This window comes from Myodes glareolus, chromosome 14 (assembly GCF_982192425.1).
Source record: "Myodes glareolus chromosome 14, mMyoGla1.1, whole genome shotgun sequence".
Lineage (NCBI taxonomy): Eukaryota > Metazoa > Chordata > Mammalia > Rodentia > Cricetidae > Myodes > Myodes glareolus.
Window position 1 is genome coordinate 36,413,546 of NC_142039.1, and position 24,849 is coordinate 36,438,394.

At 40.8% G+C, this 24,849-nt stretch overlaps 1 protein-coding gene and 1 non-coding gene across 2 annotated transcripts in view; both read right to left on the bottom strand.

Annotated features, from left to right (window-relative positions):
* LOC125417637 (POU domain, class 6, transcription factor 2) overlaps window positions 1-24,849 on the bottom strand; it is a 370,123-nt gene that overhangs the window by 141,095 nt on the left and 204,179 nt on the right. The window lies entirely within an intron of this gene.
* Window positions 3,821-3,928, bottom strand: LOC125417699 (U6 spliceosomal RNA). The gene has a single exon (XR_007237223.3). It is a non-coding gene; the product is annotated as a U6 spliceosomal RNA (small nuclear RNA).

Here is a 24,849-nt window from a genome sequence, read left to right on the forward strand (position 1 = left end):
GAAATCCATCACGGACAGGTTGAGGAACAGTGAAGGGTTGGATCCAACAGCACAAAGATTTGGGGTCTGGCTGGGTTTAATTGTGATCTCTTGAATCATTGTCTCGACCTGTCTTTTAAAGTTATGGGGCTGTGGGATTGAATGTGGGGTTTGCAGAAAAAAATTGATAATGGCAGAAGTTTCTGAATACACAGCAACCGAAGTTTATTCAAAATCAAACACAATGAGACCAAGTTTGTAGCCGTGCCCACCTGTACTGTGTCACACGACTTTGCTGTCGCTTTCGTTCTTAGCACACTAGTACACAGTGGAGTGTGAATGCCATCATGCTGCAAACCACCAATGAACACTGCCTCAAACACCCAACCTCAGATTCCGGACTCCTGTCCGTGATGAATTGTGGTGTTTCTAAACTACACGAAATGGCTCCTGTGCTTACAGAAATATAAAGTTTTAGTTATGGAAAGCAGGGGGCTTTTAATATTTTCCACAGCAGGTAAATTTCAAATTAGTATGTCTCCAGATCATATTGTGTTAAAATGTTTGACTCTAAAGATTGTTTGAACTGCTGAAATAGAGGCTTGGGAAAAATTGTTAAGTGATTTTTTTTCCCCCTTGGGACCAGCCTAGAATTTTGTTTGTTTTTTAGTTTTTTTGAGACAGGGTTTCTCTGTGTTTAGTCCTGGTTGTTCTGGAACTCACTTTGTAGACCAGGCTGGCCTCGAACTCACAGAGATCTGCCTGCCTCTGCATCAGTGCTGGGATTAAAGGCATAGGAAATGTTTTTTTAAAGCTAGATCCTTGAAGTTCAGGAGACTGCCTGCTGTCCCTTCAGATGAAGATGAGAAAGAAAATTCTTTTCTTTTTGTAGACTCAGTTCTGTCTAATAGCTTTGCTAAAAGTTAGTTCATGAGTCTTAAAAACAACAACAAAAACCCCTTGATTAATTTAGATTCCACCTTTTAAAGCCAAATAAGTACTTTTGAAATATAATGACCATGTATCTTAAATTTTGGCTCTTATATTTCATGTAAATGTAAATGTCATACCTTCTCAGCTAGAGCCAAGATCGTGAATATCCAGACCTGTAGTGCAGGCCTGTAACCTCAACCACCTGGTAGAATGAGCCTGGGGCATCACAAGTTCAAAGACTGCCTGGGCTCTGGAGTGGGTTAAAGCCCAGTGTGTTGAAAGTTAGGAAGATTCTAGGTATTCTATATTCCAAAGAATCTGTGCTCAATCCCTGGGATCTTAAAACCAAACCAAGGTAAAACACAAAAAACAAACAAATAAAAACCCTCCCCCATTTGCTAGTAGTCTTTCTTCTATAAACTCCTCAGGAAAGCTGTTAACCTCCTACCAAAATGTACAGTGCAAAACAACTTTAGAAACTTTGTTCCTTCTCATAGGCTGTTTAACTTTGGTCTGGGGAAATAAAACATTTTGCTTCAACCAAGGACGATGTATAGATGGGAGAAATTCCCTGGTGAACATATTAATTTTCAAAAGATAGAAGAGATGATATGTTTGGTTAGTTATAGTCAGTGGATGATTTCTGTTGGGACTGCATTAAAACTCCTCAAACCCTGTCAACCAGCCATGCAGGCCCCTGTCCACTAGTAGCTTGGGCATTCATTAGCAGCTAGGGTCTGCTGGCCAGAGCATAGTTCAGTCTTCCAATGGAGATGTCTACAGCACTCACGTCGTAGATATGCATAGCATTTTGGGATACCTTATTTGGTGAACATCTGGTGTAGATTCTCATGCATGGTGAGAATTTCTGCTAGCAAACATCCCATATCTTTTCAGTTCCTATAGGCAGTGACCCTGGCCCTCTGTTCTTGAGGATGCCGATTTCATCATTGATTCTGAATGTGAGATGGTTTTCTCGGAAAACTGGACAACTGTTCTCTATAAATGCCCAGTTCTGTTCCTGTCACTCTACTGGAAAAGCCCTTTGCTTTCTTTCTAATAAAAGTTAGGGTCAATTCACATAAAGGCAGGGGATACATCAGCTTCTCATAATGAGATCTGGTGTTCAGACTCATGATACAACGGCCCTTGATCTGGGCTTTACTCCCAAACAACACTGTCAAAGAGCTGACTGGAAGAGACAGCGCTGAACTCTAACTTATTTATCTAGTCAGTAAATGTTCCAATGTTAGCTATGTTCCTGCTGCTGTTATGAGAATAAGAAAGGAGACAACATAGATAGCAATTTGTATCCTTAAGAAACTTATAGTCTAAATGATGGGGACAGATGAGGAAAAACAAGACACAGAAAGAAAATTGAATAGGTTAGATGGTGAAAATTGTCAAGAAGAGAAATCGGGCAGGGATGGGGGTGCTCTTAGGAGACTGTGGAATTGTAGGTAGGGCAGCAAATGACTGAATTGCCAAATAGGTGAGAGGTAGGGAATTCAGATGTGGGGGAAGAATCCCAGAGGCTGAACCATCATGCTAGGCTGATAATACGGTGGCGATGTAGGTGTCAAGCAGTAGGCAGACAGACTGGAGATCCTGGAACAGAAGGAAGGCAGTAGTGTGGAATAGGAGGAAAGATTGGAGAAAAGGAAGGGTTCTGGGTCTCTGGCATCACTGAAAGAGGGCTGGGTTCCTCTGAGTAAAGTGTATTCTTTGCCTATCATGGAGTCAATTTTTCCCTAGTGACAGGTCCTCTGGTTTTTCTGTAGTGGTGAACTTTGGTTCCCGAGTGACAGCTTACCTAGTGGAAAACCCAGTGTTCTGTCTTTCAGAACTTTGTTGAGTTTGCACCAAGCATTTTGGAATTGCTTCTGTGGAGACGCTGGAGACAAATTCATTATCTGTCCTTTCTGAATGACTTGTTTCTGATGTCCAACTGCCTGGATAGATAACATTCAAGTTCAGGGACCTGCCTTGTAGCAAGCGTTCAATATTTTCCGCCCAAGAACATAAGTTTTAAAGCTGATTCAGCCCTCTCTTCACTGCTAGGTATTTTTCTATGTCTTCTGTTCTCTTCTGAAAAATCAATTATTTTTATATAGGATCACCAATCTCTACGTTCCAAGTTGTGTTGTAGTTGCTGGGATCTATAAGGTTTTGATATGGAAGTCCCCTCTATGTGCTGGGATTATCATCAATGAATAAAGAAACTGCTTTGGGCCTACAGCAAGGTAGAACTTAGGTAGGTAGGGAAAGCTAAGCAGAATGCTGGAAGAAAGGAGGCGGAGTAAGGGGGACATTATGGAGCTGCCACTGGAGATCGATGTGCTGAAACTTTGCTGGTAGCCACGACCTCATGGTGATATACAGATTAATAGAAATGGGTTAAATTAAGATGTAAGAGTTAGCCAATAAGAAGCTAGAGCTAATGGGCCAAGTAGTGACTTAAATAATACAGTTTCTGTGTGATTATTTCGGGGTTGAGCAGCAGGGAAAAAACGAGCGGCCTCCCTCAACAGGGTTTGATCTATTTTCCTTACAGTGAGCTATGTGGTGGCGTTAATTCTATTTCTAGCAGTGTTATTCTGTTATTGATGCATCTAATTTATTAATTACTTCTTCCTAGTAATATCTGCTTTAATATTATCATTTTTACTTATGCATTTTTGTGGGTCCTGGAGTCTTCTAAAAATGCCATCTAGGGCTTTTATTCTAGATCTTTTTCAGTGATTTCATGTCCTCTTTCAATTCCCTTTATAGAGAAAGTTTATCCCTTAGGTTTTCTTTGTTTCAAAATATATTCTATCTTTAAAATCAGCACATTGCTTTTATTACTCAGCTACCATCAGATGAAGTATGCTTGAGCCCTTGAATTCTTGGTACTTGTCCATGATTCAAAAATATAGACTGCTTCCTGAATTTGTGTGTTATCCTTGTGCAGGGGCCGTGTTAATCTTCACTGTATTGTTCTAAGTTTTAGTGTAGGTACTGCTGAAGTGAGCACCAGACTAGATTTTTAATTATACTTTTTATCCTTTGTTCCTTCATTTGATGACTAGCCCTATGCAGCCTTACTTATCCATACATGTGACTATATCTGTACGTATAACGATTTGTGTTTCTGCCCTCGGCCTTAGCTACACATGTGTAGCCAGCCCATTGTTATTTCCTCTAATGCTGTAGAAGTTCTCGTCCATGCATCAATCATCAAATCAGTTCAACAGCTAGTTATCAGACACCTAGTAAGCGCCAGATACTATTTTGTATACTCAGGGTAAAACAGGTTATGTCTCTAGAGTTTTCACTGTAATAGAAGGAGACAAAGAGTAAATGATAAATGATATTACTCACTATGTAATATGGCAAAATGTGTGATAATGCCTACTTATTAGGTTGGCATTGGGCATTTTGAGAAGATGTTGGGAAGGTTGGATGCATTTTTTGTTTTTACAGGAGAACTTTTCTTCCCTTATCAGGATCATGTGACCCTCAGAGGTTCACATGAAGGCTGGAGTACCTTGAAGATTGAGTAGCGAGATGGAGAACAGGATCAGTTTGGACCGTGGGCGGGCAAGTCTTCATTGTTCTGTATTTCTTCACCTTCCCTGTTATGCTTTAGCTATAGTTTGAGTGGCTCCTCCCAAACTTCATGTGTTATAAGCTTGGTTTTTAGTGTCACTACGCTGACAGACATTCGTAGGAAGTAGATGGAGATTAGTACGAGCTGCTTATACCTTTGGGTGCTACCTTGGAAGGAACTGAGTTCTTGTGGGATTCTAGCAAGTTCCCTTGGAACGGGGTTAAGACAAACTCCTTCCTAGCTTCCTGTCTTAGCATGTGCATAGCTATCACTGTAGCATTATCTTCATTTAGCCTTCATCAGAGGCCAAACAGATCAGGCCACCGTAGGTTGGTTTTTTAGCCTCCAATAACGGAGTTAAATGGTCTTTCCTTAACAGCTAATTTGCTGTGGCAACAACAACTAAGAAAATGGATCAGGTGGGTGTGTGAGGAGCCCTCCACACTCTTCAGCAGGATGCTGGTGGGAGCCTGTTCTGAGGGAAAGGGCTGTCTTATACAGTTGTCTCCTTCAGTGACTCCAGACTCATGTTTGAATTTGTTTGGTTTTGCAAGATGGCAACGGTCCTGCCTTCCTTCTGAGTGGGAAGCCAGAACTCAGATGCTATAGACATGACATTTAGCATTGGCTTCATTGGCTTCAGAAAGAACAAATGGATAGATAACAATTTTCTCATTCTGGAAACAGTCCAGGGTAAGAGGGATGATCTTCATTTTGGTGTGTAAGAAAATAAAATGTAAGTCTTATTATTAAGTTTGTGCTTATGCGTGATCACTTCCTTTGTGCTAGTGTCACATGGCACAAAAATGTAGACATCTGTACATAAACCTGTGTATCTTTTACACAGGAGATACTTTCCCAAGTGTGTGCAATGGTTTAAAACTTACTTTGACTACTCTTCAACCTTAGAACTTGGGGTATTCTTTCTTCTTATTTTGATCCAACACACAGATCTGAAAGGCTTCCCATCCCTTAAAAATGTTTTCCCTTTTCTTTTTCTGCTCACCGTAGAACACTGTGAAGTCTTGCGTGGTGCAGCTGCAGACTCTGGATTGCCCTAGATTTTGGCAATTCAGAATGAAGGTCCAACTGTAACCTTAGCTTTGCCTTCTTGAAGGGTTACAGCAGCTTTTTGTCATGTGATCACCTCACCCCAAAGAGCTAAATTCTGTACTGCTTGGCTGTCATTCCACTTGCAAAACCCTCTTTGAAATCAGTGTGTCTAGGGTACCAAGAGGCCAGGTGGCACATAGGAGAATTCGATTCCATGTATTCCCAACTACAAAATGGCACACATATACATTTCTTACCTTCTAAGAAAGGCTTAAAAGGCCACAGCTTAGCTACCTGATGGTGTCTTCTGAAGGAGCTACACAGAAGAAAAGACCGTGGACTCTCCCATTTATGTAAGTCACATCCTATGCCATGTCACTATCTCATATATAGTTGCTGGATAAAAGCCTACATTGTACAGGAAAGGTAACCTTGTGAAAATGACAGGCGTAGACTTTCTCCGTGTTTTATGCAATTAAAATGTTAACCTTGACATTATACTAGCCCTTCAGTTTCCTTTAGGTGTCCTTCAGTTTGCAAACCTGAGGAACTTTTTTTTCCTGGTATGTGTAAAGAATCTACAGAGAAGCACTATTTTTTCCTGTCTGGGACAATATTATGAGTAGTCATGGAGACTGGCTGTCCTGGGTGAGAGGACTGACTTCTGTCTGAGATTTCCTTTAGCATCTCTATTCCTCTACCTTTCCAGAAACTTTTCCCCAATCCTAGCCCACCTCCCATGCTACTGAGTGATTTGTTGGGTGGAGAGGTGGAAGATAGTGAAGGCCGGCCCTTGTAGCTAGAACCAAACTGGCAAATAGGATCTTTCATGGTATCTCTTCATTCCTCAAGGGGTCCCTCTTCCTCCTCAGAGAACCTGAGACTCCCGGTTTTCCTCAAATGAAGCAGAGTCATCTTATTCCTCTCCATACTCTATGTTCTGCCATTTCTCCTTTGTTATCATCCTTAAGCAGAACTGGCTTGTTTTTGTCTACACAAGAGAAACACCCAAAAGGAGGGTAGGTAATGCAGAAAGTACCTTTTAATGAGTGGCTGTGAACAATGACATCCTCTCTGAAAGCTTGCAACAGGTGGCGAGATAGTAGGCACAGAGTCCTTCAGTGCCCCTGCAAGATGTGCCCCCCTCAATATCCATCTGATAGCAAGTTTACTGAGATTCTCCAACTACAGTTCTCTCTCTCTCTCTCTCTCTCTCTCTCTCTCTCTCTCTCTCTCTGTGTGTGTGTGTGTGTGTGTGTGTCTGTCTGTCTGTCTGTCTGTCTGTCTGTCTGTCTGTTCTGGTTCTTATTTCTTTCCCTACCTCCAGCTCTTCTCTTTGTTAAAGCATTAGTGGCATTAGTTGTGGGCATTTGTGAGAACATTGGTTGGGAATGTATTTGGTACTGGTTTAATGGTGTATCTTTAAGCTAGTGCTAGATATCTTGGTAAAGGAAAGCACTGAGCAATATGTCTACCACACATCTTTCTAATGTGGACAGGCATCCCAAGGTGGCTCCTCTCTCTGGAGGATGGTGGGTAGTGGAGGCAGCATGTGAACGTGCAAACCCAGAAACTTGTGTGTAAAAAAATTATTCCATCTATGACAGCTCTAAACTCTAGCCCATCGTGATACTAGGGATTGAAAAGAAGATTAATCACTATAGAAAGATCCTTCAGAAATTTCTATAAACACTGATATTACATAATCTTTGTTACCCGAAGAGGCATTTGAAAGGTAGTAACCAAAACTAGACGCAATATTGAAGAGTATGAGAGGTTGTGTTGGTGGATTTTGTGATGTTTCTGGCTCTTTCAACCTTTTATTTATTTATTTATTTATTTATTCAAGACTGGATTTCTCTGTATAGCTTTAGCTGTCATGGAACTCACTTTGTAGATTAGGCTGGCCTCGAACTCACAGTGATCTGTTTGCCTATGTCTACTTGAGTGCTGGGATTAAAGGCATGCGCCACCACTGCCTGGACTTTTTCAACTTTTAAATTTCTGTTTTGCTATAATTTTCCATAACTCTGCAAAACCTAATACCTAATAATCTTGAAGGATCCCCAAATTATATAAAATTTCAGTTCTAATATTCTAACCTGCCCATACAGAAAGAATATGATCTACTTAAGTAAATTTAATTTATTTAACAAAAATATACTTATTTTTTTTCAAAAAGGTATTTTAAAGGTGATCACTACTACTTATATTTTTATATTTAAATTAGTAACAGGCAAGGCTTAAACACTTATTTCTCCTTGAGTACACGCACTCAAGGAGTGAGTATGAGCCAGTATGGCCAATGATCTTGCTGTGTTAGCCTTAAAGCAAGAGCCATACAGATGGCAAGCCCAATCTGAACTCTAGTCTTCTTCAGTCACTTAAGGTCTTCATGGAGCTCGTTCTTCAGATAATGTCCCAGAACTTTACTCTATTTACCATCTTTTTCATCCTTCTGTTTTGTTTAGTTTTTCAGGAAACGATCTGGGATTCTGCATAATGCTGATCACATGTTCCACTTTGTTCTCGTTGAGCTTTCCAAGCTTCTTGGTGAGGTCAGTGTACCCTTTTCCTGACACCATACGAGTACACCTCTTCCCACACCCCTAGTGGAACCAATGACAGTGACTATCGTATGCTGCCTGTGGATGTTGCTGCTATTTTCAGGGATCACTACTGACCTGGTGGCAGCATCATGTGGCACACAGTCCTCTGTAGAAGAGCTTTCAACTACTTTAAGTGCACTTTAGGAACTGCAGAAGTTAATTCTTCTGAGTCCCTTCAGAACCCAAATCCACATCTGTGGAGTCATCATCTGATGGATCTGTTGGACATCTGAATATCTTCACATAACTCATTAAAGAGTAATTCTTGCTAAATTCTTCTTATGGATCCCTTCAAAATGACTCAAAACAATAACCAAAACTGCATAAGACAATTAAATTGAACTAGAAAGTAAAGGAGCAAGCTTTACTTGAATACAACTTGAATGGAAACAGCAAATAAAAAAGGCCTTGTGGCATGGTGATTGGAAGCCATCAACTCCAGTTTGACAGAAGTTTCCCAGCTCAAGGATCTACATGGAAGATTAAACTTCATGCATGCTAATAGCTTGAACGAATAGCATCCCTCTCTGTTGTGATTTGATATGTGAACTCTCAGCTTTTCCTGTTGCCACATCTATCGCCTGCTGCCACAATTTCTTACTATGATAGACTCATATCCCTCTGTAAAAATAATGCCAAATGAACTCTTTATTTGATAAGTTGCTGTAGCCACGGTGTTTTATCACAGCAGTAAAAATGTAACTAATACAGAAGTGTGTACCAGGGAGTGACCTATTGCTGCAACAGACCTGACCGTGTTGTTTTGAGGGCTGTGGAAGACTTTGGAACCTTGGATTAGAAAAGCAACTGAATGCTGTACCTTAATAGGTGCTTTTAGTAGGATCGAGGAAGACAATGCTGAGAGCAATTTGTACTGTGGAACCTCAGCTCAAGAGATTTCAGAGGGTAGCAATATTAGCAGCCGTGTTAGGGACCTTTCTTGTGATGTTTTGGCAAAAAATGTGGCTGCTTTTTACCTATGTCCTAAGAATTTGCCTGAGGTAAAATTTAAAGCAAGGAAATGTAGGGATATTTCATTTGTATTTTAATAAATAAATCTTGCCTGAAGATCAGAGAGTAAAACAGCCACACTGGTCTGCCTTACAGACCAGGCAGTGGTGACACACACCTTTAATCCCAGTAGCCACACTAGTTTGCCTTAGAAACTGGGCAGTAGTGGTGCATGCCTTTAATCCCAGCACTAGAAAGGAAAATGAGACTGGAGGAGACAGCTCTCAGACACAGTCTCATTCTGAGATTCCTGGAGGCAGGATTGTCATTTTGAACTGAGGTAGAGGTAAGAGCCAGTGACTGGTTGGTGCAGGAGAATCATCTGTATTCTGTCAATCATGTTTTAAATAAACGCTGATTGGCCAGGCAGGAGGTGTAGGTGGGAAAATCAGACAGGAAGTGGAAATGATGCAGGAAGAGCAGGAGAATTCTGGGAAGGAGGAAGTTGATTCCTCCCACTCCTGCCCAGATCATCAAAGCAGCAAGATGTGATCTGCCCCACTGAAAAAGGTACTGAGCCACATGGCTAAAATAGATCAGAAAAATGGGTTAATCAAGATGTGAGAGTTAGCTAGTAAGAAGCCTGACCTAAAGGGCCAATCAGCTTTATAAATAATAGAAATCTTTGTGTGGTTTTCTTTGGGCTTTCCAGCTGTGGGGTACCGGGTGGAAAAGAAACCTCCAAACAAGCAGTCCCCCCCCCCATGTTACAGATGGCGCCTACGTGGATAACTGAATCCACAGAAAGCCTGGGAACGCTTGGGAAAGATTAGAGTAAAGCATTTCAGTTTTCAGCTGCAGCAGGAAAAAAGCTGCTCTGTTTTAAAATGTCGGCTTTCTGGGCAGTCCTGCCAGGGAAAACTCTGACTCTTTCAAGCAGGCAGTCTGGACTATGGACACAATGTTGCAGCTTGCTTCCTGGCAAGGACCTTGAAATGCCTTAAGAGCTTTTGAGTGTTGTCTTCTCCATATTCCTTAACAAATTAAAGACCCACACGGTCAAAAAGAGAGAGGTATACAGTAAAGAGAGATTAAACAAAACAAAAACAAAAACCTCTAAATGGTTTAAAGTCCTTACAAATAAAAAAAAAGAAAGAAAGAAAGAGAGTAGTTGGATGTGGTGGTACACACCTTTAATCCCAGCACTGGGAAGGCAGAGACAGACGGATCTCTGGGAGTTCAAGGATAGCCTGGTCTACAGAGGGAATTCCAGGACAAAGATATACAGAGAACCTGTCTCAAAAAGCCAAAAGCTAAAAGTAAAAATAAAAGAAATAGAGGTTAAAATAAAGCCACATAAAGATGGAAAATACACAGAAAATCTTAATACTGTATGCTATTATGCTCTCTTTGAATTGTTTAAATGCTGAGGAAGGAGCAACAGCTGCTAAAAGATATTTGCTTATAAATGCTGAAGATAGGTATTTTGAAAATACCTTGGCTTCAAAATTGAAGTTAAAAGGTATGCCACTTTGGAGAAGAGATTTTGCTTTTGTTTCCACAGAAAACGAGAGGCTCTGGATTTATTCAGAGTTAAGAAAAATCACCTTTGATCAAGGAAGGCCAACTGAAAAATCTCCAATAGGAACAGATGGTCCAGATGTCAGAGTTCTTCATCCAGAACAGATTCAAGACTGCTGCCTGAGATGATTAAGACTCACAGGGTACTTCAGTCAGGACTTGATCATAACTCTAAATTTTCTTTAGGTTCCCATAAGATTATCAGCACCCCCAACCAGCTGGAAGTAGCCTGGAATACTATGCCCACATTCCCAAAAAATAGACTATGGCTATTTTTCTTTTTTTTTCTTTTTCTTTCTTTCTTTTTTTTTTTAAAGAGGGGGAAGCGGTGTGGGAGAATTGTCTGTATTGTGTCAATCATGTTTTAAATAAATGCTGATTGGCCAGGCAGGAGGTGTAGGTGGGAAAACCAGACAGGAAGTGGAAATGATGCAAGGAGAGCTGGAGAATTCTGGGGAGGAGGAAGTTGATTCCTCCCTCTCCTGCCCAGACCACCGAAGCAGCAGGATGTGATCTGCCCCACTGAAAAAGGTACTGAGCCACATGGCTAACATAGATCAGAAAAATGGGTTAATCAAGATGTAAGCGTTAGCTAATATGAGGCTAGACCTAATTGGCCAATCAGCTTTTTAACTTACTGAGTCCTCTGTGGTTGATTTTCTCTGGGACTAAACAGCTGGCTGTGGGGGACGGGCAGGACAGAAATTCAAACAAGCAAGCCTCTATCATGTTACAGCTGGTTATTTTGCTTTTCTGACCTTTAGGTTGAACCCTAATTTCTGTCTCTGGGTTTTTATTAATTGTGCTACAATGGACTAATTCCTTTGGTGGAGGAGATTGCAAGATAACCTAACACTGGTGCTACATACGTTATTAAAAATGGGTTAGATCAATATGTAAGAGTTAGCCAATAAGAGGCTACAGATAATGGCCAGGCAGTGCTTAAATGAATACAGTTTCCATGTAATTATTTTGGGTAAAGCTAGCCGGGTGGGAGGCGGGAAGTGGCCCGCCATTCCTTCTACACTTCCTTCCTTCCTCCCTTCCTTCCTTCCTTGCTGTTTTGGTTGTGAACCTAGCTTTTAGTGGCTGCACTATGGGCTGCCATTAGGAAACTGCCTTGAGTCTCAGTAGAGCTTTTGGATTTTAAATAGTCCTGAGCCTGAAAGACTATGGAGACTTGGAGTTGGGCTAAATTTTGCATTATTATGTGACCAGAAGCCCAGAGGGTTTGGGGTAGGGAATGGAATGTGGTAGTTTGAATATAGTGTCCCCTACAGGCTCAGATGTTTAAATACTTGGTCTCCAGTTGGTGGCACTGTTTGTGTGGTTTAAAAAGTGTGGCCTTGTGGTTGAATTATGTCGCTTGGAGAAGGCTTTGAGGTTTCAAAGCTTGAGCTATTCCTATTTCACTCTCTTTGGACTTGTGGTTCAACATGTGTTCTCTTAACTGTTCTTGTCACCATGCCTGACAGCCAAAAACATGAATAGAGTTAAAAAGCCAAGGGCATTGGTTGCAGCACTCACCAGAGTATAATGAAAAATCCTAGAAGGCAGAATTAGAAACTGAATTGATACCTTAGTAGTGTGTTAATAGTGGTAGGATGACACTTGGGGAGGGAATGTGGGTCTGCAGAACTGTGCTTAAGTCTTTTAATAGTTACTAAGTGTTTGGGTTTCCCCATTCATAACAAGCTTAATGGCATCTATCTGTAAGCATAGCTAGAATAGACAGGAAGAATAGGCAGGAAGTGTTGGGTAAGTTGTTAACTAGTGGTAGACTCCCAAGGAATGAAAGCTATTATCTTCTTCATGGGATTATGCTATTCTGCTGTTCCAAGGTTATTGCTTTAGATTCAGCAGTAATAGATGCTTTTATAAGCAAGCATGACTTTATTTTCAGCAATGCTAACTGGTTACTTACAAGCTGGCAGCTCTGGTTGACTTAATGTGTTGGCTCCTCTTGATTTGTGAACCTGGCTTCTATTTGTTAGGAGACTGAGGATTTCAAGTATCCTTCACATATATAAGATTTCATGGCCTGAATTTACAAGTATAACATTTGACTCTAATATTAAATGACTATCAAGAAAAAGAAAAAAAAGATGAAAAATAGCAATGACGGTTATTCTCTAAAAAATGAAATTGAGTCCTAGGGTGGTTAAAGAATTTACTATTCTATTCTAACAATGAAAAGTATCTTTTGAAGACATCTAAGTGAAAATTTAGCTCATTTCTCTTTTCTTTTATAAATATTCAGTGGAAATCATGCACATGAAAACTCAAGGCATCAGGCTTCAAGTGTTCTTAGCACACTGAAGAACATTAGCAAAGACCTGTTTACAACCCCGCATTTTTAGAGAAGTGTAACACTGCCAATTTAAGTCACACATTTCCCTCCAGATTATGATTGTGTGCTCTCAGTGCCATTGCACAGCAGGGAGGGGGCGATTATCAGCATCTCCACATGTGAATACGACACCTGAAAATCTCAAAAATTCAATCTTGAGCACTGTAGCTATCAATAGAAACACAAAGTAGCAAGAAATATCCAGACTCTTGCTGCACAGCGGTTGAAGCAACACAACTGTGGCATAAAACACTTTTGATTTGTCCTGGCCTCATGTTAATAAAGCCCAATATAGAGGGTTGCTCTGAATTTCTTCTTGTACATTATGAGCTACACATGACAAAAACACCTTTTAATTATAAATGCGTTTTGTTTTAGACACAGTCTTTAAAAACAGTGAGATAGGAATTCTCATTGATTAAAGCATAGGAAGCAAAAAATATGTTACCATTACTAATGCTAAGCCCTTTAACAAGCTTGGCTTCTCCACGAATAAAATGAGAATTTTTTTCTTAATAAAGTTACTATGAAGACTAAGTGAAATAACTTACGTAGCGGGAATATCTCAGCACTGAGTGTGCAACAATAGCAATTGTTACATTCTGGTATCTAGACACAGTTGGCGTTTTACATCAAGCTTATTAACCTGTGAATTTATGTATCTACACAGTTAAGGAAAATGTTCCTTTGTAAAATCGGAAATCTAGATCATGAATTTGGCGGGGGTAAGGACTAATGGAAATGATATTGTGTGATTCCACCTTGTAGAATTTATTATATTCTGGAGTCCTAGAATCATTCCCACAGGAATTCTTAGCTTCAGGCTCATTCTCACTTTTGGGGTCACTATCAAACCTAAGTGTGTGACTAAACTCCCCGTGACTTTCTAGTAAGTTGGAAATGCTTGCAGAATTTTAAAAATAGGGCAGTTGTTTCTAAACACAGTGGCGTGTTAGCTGTGTATTCCCAGTTTACATGGAGTCAGTTTTATGTTCCTCCCTGCATGAGGAATCTCTGTCCACACCAGGGATGGCGATTCTCACTTCCTATGCCTCAGGCTCTGTTTCAATTCCAAGTTGGTTGAAGATTATTTCTTTTGACCTGTTTTTAATTTGCTTTGTTTTGAAAACTAGTTCTGAACCTTGGAGACATCCCGCGATGTGCACATTTAAGATGCAGGTCCTGCTTGTGTGCAGAGAGGCTCGGTGGGAATTGGTCCTGTTCAAGACACCCAATAAATGTTGACTCAAAAGATGTTGATTTAAATAAACTCTCAGAAGATTGTTCCTGTGGTTTGTTTTTGTATCTGTTATGTTTATTTGTTGAGGCAGGGGATTATGTGGCCCAGGCTGGCCTTGAACTAGCTGTATAACTGAGGTTTGCCTTGAGGTCCTTCTTTTTCTGCCTTGCCACCTAAGAGCTAGGATTACAGGCACATGAGAACTTACTCAGCTCTCTTTCTGTAGCTGTAAATTCCTCTTTTTCCTGTGATGCACTGATCTTTTTATTAGTGATTTTTAAGATTTCTCTGTATGTTAAAGCTACATCCTAGTCTGTCATGTAATGTTACAAATATTTTCCTCTATTATTTGTCTTTTCATTTTTTTTAATATGAAGATATTTTTATGTGCCGTATCTTTGAAGATTTTCAGCATGGGCTCATTCTCTTTGCTTATACTTTCTTTTTTATGTGCACGTTTGTCTGTGTGAGGGTGTGAGATCTTGGAGTTACAGACAGCTGTAAGCTGCCATGTGAGTGCTGGGACTTGAATCCCAGTCCTCCGGAAGAGCAGCCAGTGCTCTTAACCACTGAGCCATCTCTCCAGCCCCTGCTTTTACTTTTTTATCCTTGAAATGCTTAGTCACATTTGAGATGAGATAAATATCACAGAATGGATTTGTATAAGAATGTGGCATCCAGAGAGAGTTACATAAATTAGTCTAATTCCTTATTTGGAATAAAGTGCATTGAAACAAAATGGGCCCAGATACAATTTAGTATTTAATTTTAGTAATTTAAAAAAGTTCAGTAGCTCTATTCTGGTCAAATAAGAACAAATGTTCTCTTCAGCTTTAAAGGTTTGTTTTACAGAGGACAGATTTCCATACAGACACCTTGTGGTGAGCTGGGTCTGCCAGAGGTAACCGTTTTCTGGACTTTAACAGTACCTTGCAAGGTCAGGGAAATACTCAAGTAACCAGCTTGCCTTTCTACCTAGACACCCCAGTTGACTTAACACAATATATGCCCACCTTGATTCCCATCAGTTTTCACCCTTTGTCCTGTGTCAGTCCTACTTGCCCTCCTGGCTGCTGCTGCCTGCCCCTCGCTGTGATAGATGCCCCCTTGTGGGCAGAAGGCTCCTCCATCCTGCAGGTGAACCCACAGTTCCCTGATTAGCAGATCTGTTTTGTGCCGGAGAAAAACTGCTTTTCCTTTCATCTCAGCCTTGTTTATCATTTTCTCCATTCACAGAAATAACAAAGACCTGAAGCAGGTGCTATGCGAGTTTTATTTCTTAACTTCTTTGTTCTGGGAAGTACTGGAGAGGCACTTCCTTAGGATTTACTTAGCTTCTCTCTTCCTTTTCTGCAAATGTGGAGATCATATATCAATTCCTAGATGGACACTTTGTAGAGACCAAGTCATGCTATGTGTGTTTCATGACATCATGCATATCACAGTCAGTCTTGAGGATTTGCCCCCATTCTGACTGAGGAAGGAGAGTCAACCTAACCTCCCAGGCTTCATTCCACCTTGCTCAGACCCTAAGATCAACTCCCTTTGTACCTTCTGACAGCTGCAGGAATGGGGTATTGTGAAAAGACAGAGGACAAGAACCATAGTAATCTTAGAATAAGATGGGTGTTTCTATCCGCCCATTTACAATAGCCAGGTAGAGGAATAGCAATACAAAGCTGACTATTGGAGCCTTGTCTCTGAAGAAGTAACCACTACTCTTTAGAACTGGGATGCAAGAGCAGTGGTTCTTTAATGTGACCAATCCAGCAACCACAGTTCACCATTTGGGAACTTGTCAGACAGGCTACACCTTAGACCAGCTGCTAGAAAACTATAAATGGGCCTTAGAAATCCACATACATATTAATGCATCGTCCCAGTGATTCCAGTTGAAGTTTGGCTAGACAGAGCACATAGCCAGGCAGAACTCACATCTAGTCCTCTAAATTTCAGTTATTCATTACGTAATAGTTATTGCATGCCCGCAGATATGCAGTCCTGCAGTTACTTAAGGCGTTCCGGCTGTAAAAGGCTCTGGCAAATGCTCAAGCTGCAAAGGAGAAAGAAGACAGGGACTCATGTCCTCTATGATTCTCATTTGAGTCTAGGTTCTTGAGTCTCTCATATTAAGATAGTTGATACTTATGGGAAGTCTGTGTGTCTTGTGCCATACCAATCTCTACTGCACTTTCAAAGAGTGATACAACATACTCTTTATCATCAAGGAGATTGAAATTTCACTGAGAATCAACAAGCAATCAGGGAAGAAGCAGTGTCAACATATGCATACAGATGTAGATAGATAAGAGAGAGACAGACAGACAGATACATAGATAGATAGATCGATAGATAGAGGATAGATAGATGATAGACAGGTAGATAGATAGATAGATAGATAGATAGATAGATAGATTATGTAGGTGGTAGACAGGCAGACAGACAGACAGCGACCGAATGACAGGTAAATAGGAAGCTAAGTAAATACACCAGTAATTAGAAGCTACATCTGGGTAAACCCTCTGTTAATAGAAAAGGCTACAAACCTTATCTGCTGAGCAGTACAACTCAGCCAAGCCTAGCCTACATACGCTCTGAAGATGTACATTAACTTGCCATTGATAAAGATCATTGAACACAGAGCCTGTTTAGTCATCAAACATTGAATAGTTCAGATATTCTATTCAATACCTTCCATCCTCTATGATCTCTGGCTGGCTGGGTACTGCAGCTTCCTGATGCTACCCAGCCCCGAGAGTGGTTCTAACTGCTTACAAATGAACCAAGTAGTGACCTTTTAAGTAGGAACAAATCGAGAGAGGTAATTTCTTACCTTATTCCATGAGGACTTTAATTAGCTTTGTAAGTTTGGGGACAGATTAAAAACAAATTACGATTCTTCTTTGGATTTGAGGAGAATCATTGACAACATCTCTCATGTTTCTCTTTTGGTGGGGTTGAAAATGTGGGCTCTGGTGACCTCACAAAATCCTGGAATACGGGGAACAAATCCAGAGGATATCATAACAGAGCAGCTGCTTGGAGAGCAGAGCGAACTTTCCCAGGCACAGCCTCAAAGAGCTGCCCTTATCCCTTTCTTAGTTAACATTCTCATTAGTGACTGGAGGAAGGGCAGAGAGGGGATGACTACCAAGACGATGACTGACAGAATGAGGGTGCCACACGCTCACGAGGAGCTCAGAGTGGCAAAATAAACCTGACAAGATAGAATATAATGAAGAAAAGGTAGCAATTGATTTTAAAGCGAGTGCACATGCGCGCACACACCCTCAGAGACACAGGCACACACGCATTTGCATGTGCCTCTACAGAACTCTTAGAATAAGGATCCATGGGTAACAGAGGGACACGGGTACAGTGCCTCACAGATTCTGTGGACAGTGAGCAACAGTGGAGCCGACACAGTTTTGGGGTTAGCCTAACTTGGTGCAATCAATAACAGAACAGAGCGTTAAGCAAAGGTAGTAGTAGTCCCCCTATGCATGGCTGGCAGACCCTAGGGGGAATAGTGTGTTCAGTTCTGGATGGCATGATTTACTAGGGACACTGCACAGAATTCCATCATTTCTTCATGATGCCAGATGACCCTGAAATGATTGAAACTAAAATCTCTACAACCGTGTCAATCCTAATTTCACAGGAGGACTCGAGAATGAGTCCTCGAATTATCAAATGGACACTGAAAATCGCATTGAACTTTGGGCTAGGATGACTGACATCACAGAAGAGAAAATTGTGAAGCGCTGGGAATAAGAAAAGCAAAACTGCTCTCTATAGCATTTTATCAAAAAATAAACGGGGCACAATTTTCACTGTGAAATGAAAAAAAGGTCCCCAGATGGGTGTTATGCTGCACACCTTCCATCCCAGCACTTGGACGGCAGAGACAGGCAAATCTCTGGGAGCTCAAGGCCAGCATGGTCCAGATACTCAGTTCTAGGACAGCCAGAGCTACATGGTGAGATGTAGTCTCACAAAACAAAACAAAACAAAACAACAACAAACCAATAAAATAGCAAACCCTCAGAGAAAACCCCAACAAAACAAACAAACAAAAACCCCAAACCAAACAAAACCTACATATAAAACAACCAAGCAACCCAACCTCACAGAAACAGGACAAGGAAAGGATCATTCGAATGTGGCAGACGCCTTCTAAGAAAGATTTTGTAACTTTCCCTCCATTCTTAGGCTGATGTCTTTGGAGGTGAGGTCTTTAAAGGAGACAGTGAATAAACATGGAGCCATTAGGTAGCCTTAATCTAACAAGTCTGATGGTCTCATAAGAAGGTAAAGTTTGGGTAGACATAGGCAGAAAATGGCCTCCCAGAACCTGGGGAGAGGCCACCCAAAACACATTCTTCTCTCTTGGTCCCTCAGAACCAACTCTGAGGGTGGACTGTCTCACACCTTTAGCACGAATTCTGATTGGTCATAATAAATAAAACCTGTAGTCAGGTATTGTGGGGGGAAAGCTGAAAGATCAGAGAAGCAGTGTAGCTAGTAACTAGAGAGACCTTTTACCTCTACCAAATCCTCAGAACAAAAGAGCAATCCTGTTCTCAGACTGCCTCCTCTGACTGTATCCTCAGACTAACTGCTTCTGACTGCACTGCCTCCACTAAACCTCAGACTGCAATGGGCTCCTGTCTCCTCCCACCTTATATTACTCTCTTACTCGACCATATCACGTCCGACTCCACCTCCCTGGTGCTAGGATTAAAGGTGTGTGACACCACCACCTGTCTATTTCTCTTTGAGACTGGATCGATCTAGTGTAGCCCAGGGTGGCCTTGAACTCACAGAGATCCATCTGCCTCAGCCTCCTGAGTCCTGGGATAAAAAGTGTGTGCCCCCACTGCCTGGCCTCTAAGAGGCTTAACTTTGCACTCTGATCTTCAGGCAAGCTTTATTTGTTAAAACACAAACAAAATATCCCAGCACCCGCTGGTGGGAGGATGATTTCTCTGGTTTAAGACTCCCTGTCTGCAGTACTTCAGGACAGCTGTCCTAGAGCAGAAAAGAGGTTAGGGCTGGGGATGACAGCTTTTCCCAGCCCTAGCATTCTGCCGTGGATACAGAGCCTTGGTTAGTAGTCCTTCTCCCAACATGTAATTTCTCTATGAGAGACTTAACATTTGGAAACACCTTCCAAGGGATCTGGTTCTCCTCTTGGGCCTTCCATTATCTCCCTGATCCTTAGCCATCTTGGTGTATCTCTTATTAGTCTTTCCTTTGCACATTTAACGGAATTCTGGTCTCTGCTTTATTTGTAGATTCACTATACAGTTGAGCCATGGAGACACTTTAAAGTTTTATAGTTTATGTTTCTGTGACATTTTGATGAAGGATAGCATTCTACACTGGCCTTTAAGAATATTATTAGTGACTGAACCCCTCACTCTTGAGCAGTCACAGGTCTGCTTCTTGCCAGTGTGGCTGGCCTTTGGGAGAGGATGCTAGACTTGGCTACCTAGTCAGATTCAGGGCAGTTTTGAAGCCCTGCTGCCAAGGCAGGCCATCGATGCTGGGGAGGCTTTATCTCCTGGCTAACAGGATAAAATTCCCCTCATGTTCGGCACGGAAAAGCATGCCCAAAGGAAGCTGCCTCCAGCAAGTGCAATCCCATTCAGTTAATCCCTTGCTGAGAGTTGTCTAAGCCATTTCTGCCACCGTGTCCTGGAGAAGAGCAGAGGAACTGAGCAAGGACTTGCGTATAAGTCTTGTGCACACCCAAGGACAATGAACACTCTAGCACAGTTTGGCTTTCTGCAACTGCCAACTCATATAGTCAATTCTCAGAACGTGCAGAGTAAACCTTTCAATGATGCATGAAGCCCGTACCAAACTTGAAAAATTCCAGCCCCTCATTATCTATTTAGTGCGAGTTCTCTGCTGGGCCCCCGCTGGGAGACTGGCATATCCCTCCTACGTTTTGTTGTGTATATTTTAGGGTCTTCATGTGGTATCAAATGCTGTGGGTACAAATTAGGGATTGGTGTTTGTTAATTTTTTTGATCTCTCTCTTGATGGATCCACATACATATTTATTAGGCAGATGAAGCATGAAGAAGTTAAAGGATTTGCTGATAAGATGGACTGGTTATATAAGAAGGTGGAGAAATGGATGAGATAAATGATGAAAATAAAAGCACCACCCCCTGGGCAGCCCAGGAGAGCGGGTGAGGGGGCTGTGCTGGTCTCACCCACACAGCCAAGATGATTCACAGGTAGACCTGTTTCAGATCCGAAATGCTTACTGGAAATCTCTGTTAGCATGTATACTTTTACTTAAAGTGGACTTAGCAAGGGAGACACAAGTGCCACCCTGACCTTCTAGATTAGTTGTGATTGGGTGTGCTCAAACAATGGCTTCCTGCTTTCTGATCTGAGTACAGGTGAGATTAGACGCACCATTAAAGCAAAGTCATAAAGGTTATTTCTTGACTAGGCAGGGCCAGTCACCCAAATCCATTCTACAATGAAAACATAATTAAATACTCCATTTCATCCACCTAACTTGCTCACCATCACCATTGGGCCATGCAGTGGCTGCAAAGTGGGATGGTCACTGTTGTGAGCAGATAGCAGCCAGAGAGCTGCAGCTGCCTCCACCTGCCTACTATGAAAACCTTTGAAAACCACTGTGAGTCAAGATACACTGGAATGTAGTTAAAATAAAATTGTATACTATAGATATGTGGCTTGTCTCATCATTTACTTAGGTAATTCTCAAGTCATTTTTGTCTAATGACAGTGAAATGCAAAAGGGAGCTATTAATGGTGGTGTTTCACCAATGATGGCTGTATTCTCTCTGGTGATGGCTGTGGTCTCACTGGTGATGGCTGTGGTCTCACTGGTGATGGCTGTGGTCTCACTGGTGATGACTGTGGTCTTGACAAAATGCCTGCCTTCCTTCAAGTATGCTAGAATCTGACAGAAAAGTGTTTTCTGTGTTTTTGAGAGAGCATGTGCGTGTGTGTGTGTGTGTGTGTGTGTGTGTGTGAGAGAGAGAGAGAGAGAGAGAGAGGAGAAAGGATCTGCTATGAAAATAATGCACCAATACTGAAGACTATAGTTTTAATAGGATTTCTATTATAGATTTTATGCTAATTACCAAGCCTTCTTAATTTATACTCAATTTAACTCTTTCATAGGCAAAAAACAGACCTAGATTTTCTTTCAAATATATTTTAGAATCAAAGTTTCTCAGACTGTAATTATTGTTCTGATATTCTTAGATTTCAGAGCTTGTTAGGTTTAAATTCCCTGTGGCCTTCAATAATATCAATCAAGTGAGTTTTTGTTAGGCAATTAAGTTAATTTATTCTCTAGCTTGTTCATTTGGTCAGTTATTAATTAACCCTTTCTTTCTTTGGCAGAGATGGAGCAGACAGTGAAAAATAACAGTGAACAAAACAAGGCACAGAGCAGCTTATCCTAGAGCCCTGAGGGGAGGGGAGGGAAAATATGAGCCTCATATTCAGTCATGGAGACTTGAGGCATCTGCAGCGCTCAGTTCTGGAGTGGCCCAGGCACTGGAATGAGAGACTCTGGGAAGAGGAGGATGTATGATCCAGATGGGAGGAACAAGGTTTGCAAACATCCTGCAATGGGGACTTCTGTGGAGCTGCGAAGGAGGTCTAGAGGCTGTTTATAGATTTGAGGTTTGCTCCTAAGAGCTAGAGGGACAGAGCATTCATTTTGAGACAATAACCATGTCTACATTATAGATACTAGTTTTAATTGGGGGAGGGAAAAGGGGGAGAGGAGGATAGTTATTAAAAAGACTTACGTGAAAATGTGCATTATGGAAACAGTTATGATTATGACAAGGTAACCTGCTCTCTCTCTCTCTCTCTCTCTCTCTCTCTCTCTCTCTCTCTCTCTCTCTCCAAACATTACACTCCATAAACTGATTTGTTAGGAGAAGCAAAGGAGGCATAGATTAGCTGTTGTAATAGGCTGCTAGTTTGTTCCCAGCTGCTCAGCCCCAAAATAATCACACAGAGGCCATATTATTCGCAATACTGTTTGGCCAACAGCTTAAGCATACTTCTGGCTAACTTGTATCTCTTCATCTAACCCATCTCTATTAATCTGTGTATCACCACGTGGCTGTGGTTTACCAACAAAGTTTTGGTGTCTGTCTCCTGCAGGGCTACATAGCTTCTCTCTGACTCTGCCTTCTTCCTCCCAGCATTCAGTTTAGTTTTACCTGCCTAGTTCTATTCTAACCTATCACGTCAAGCCAGTTTCTTTATCAATCAATGATATTCACAGCATACAGAGGAGAATCCCGTTTTCTGTTTAATTGAAAAGGAAGGTTTTAACTTTAACATAGTAAAATTACATTAAACAGTTATCAAGCAAGAATTACAGTTACAATATTTATATCTATTTTAACTTTTAACATAACTAAGTAAAACTATAACTATAACTATCTGTTCTTACACAAGGATATAATATTACCTAAGTGAACAGGAAGTGCATTGTAAGCAACCTCCAGAACTCTAGAATTGGCAGAGACATTCTTCTGCCTGGACAGTCAACCAAAGTTTTTCAGTACTGTTGGGGCATCCATCTTCAGCCTACTGGCTCATAGTATCTGGCAGACTTTTCCACAAAGCAGGAAATTTCAAAGACAGTTCCACCTATATTAGCAGTTTGTCAGTTACTTTTTTTCTGTGCCCTGCAGAATGTCTAGCCGACTCTTTCATGAAGCAGGAACCTTGAAAGATCGTCTCACCTTTAGGCAAGTTCAGCAGTCATTTCTCTGTGGGTCTAAGTCTAATACAAAATTATATACAATAAAAACAAATATCAAGTATAAAAATTAGAATTACGATCAGCATAAACAATATCATACAACATGTCCAGTTCAACAGCATTGCATGTCTGGACAGGACAAGCTAGATACAAGAAAAAAAGATTGTCAAATCCTGCCAAGACAGGGTAAGACAGTTATGAAAATTTTCCTGCCTCTGAAAATGGTCTGTCAGTTACTATTGGCCTTAGCCAAAGTTGGTTGCTCTAACATTGCAAATGAGACTTTGGGTGATTGTCCAGGTAGCCAGTTGTCTCTGTCATTTGTTGCACATTTTGGAAGTTGCTTGACTGCACTTCCTGCTCTCTCAAGTAATATTATTTCCCTTCTCAGGTCTTTGATGGGGTTGACGACTCAATAGTCATAATTACTTTCTTCTCATGACTTGACCAAGTTATTTATAATATAAAACTTAGACTCCTTAGGAAAGGATAATTATTGAAACATTTATCACATGTTTCTTGCTTGATATTGGTTATGCTGGTCGTAATTCTAATTTTTATACTTGATATTTGTTTTTATTGTATATAATTTTGTATTAGGCTTAGAACTCTCTTATTTAAACAAAAGGGAGAGGTGCTGTAGGAAATCCTTCAGCCAGTAGCCTTTAAGACCTGCCCACTTGGGCATGGCCTTTTATACTATAAATGCCAATGCAAAGCGCACCCTCCCTCTCTCTTCCAGCTGTTGGATTTTGTTGCTATTTTTCTGTTTGGGCAGAGGACTGTGATCTGTGAGTCTACCCCTAAATAAATAACCCTTTAATGTACTCAATTCTGAGCTAGTGTGGGATTTCTTTTACGTGTCCATCTTCAATTAGCTTTAGAGTTCTTATAGTTAAGTAGATCAAAGAACTCAAATGTTTTCTTGTGCTACCTGAATATTAAAGATGAAATGAACAGCCTCAACTTATGTGATAAAACTGGTCTCCAATCTGAAATTGCTAAACTGAACATTGTAAGCTGGATTTTTAACTTCATCAAACGTGGGTTGTCTTGTTTTATTTAAATTGGATTATTAAACATTTGAGTAAGAAATGAACTTACAATGAGATATAAAGCGCTATCAGTGTTAAAACTACTTAATTCCCAGTAAAATGTGAATGACTAATGAACATAGGATGCAATTCTGTAGAGACAGGGACCAGGGTTCCTTTTTATATCCATCAATCTATTTTAGTGCCTGAAAAATATTGTTAATATGGAATAAAGTTTCATTTAATAATAAATGAAAAGGAAATTGTGTTACTTGCAGTAAAATGAATGGAACTAGAGATCATTCTGCTAAGTGAAACAAGCCAGACTCACAAAACTCCACTTTTCCACCCTTGTTAGACTCACAAAGACAAGAATGGTTGATTTTCTCCCATCTTCCGTACATGGAATGGGTCTAGATAAGGGGAGGGAAAAGCTATCTAGTTTCACTTTCCTTTGCTTATCTGAATTAGCACTTTTCAATTTTATTTTTAATGTGATTTCTTTTTGATATATGTTTGCAAAATGCATTTACCCTTTATATCCATGGCCTTGGCATTTGGAAATTCAACCAAACAAGCTCAAGCAAATGCTTCTTTGTGTGTGTGTGTGTGTGTGTGTGTGTGTGTGTGTGTGTAAGAAATGTGCAAATACTACATAATTTTACAAGGGGCATCAAGGAACCATGGGTTTTACTCATCGCTAAGGCACAACTGTACTATTAGTAGGAGAAATTAT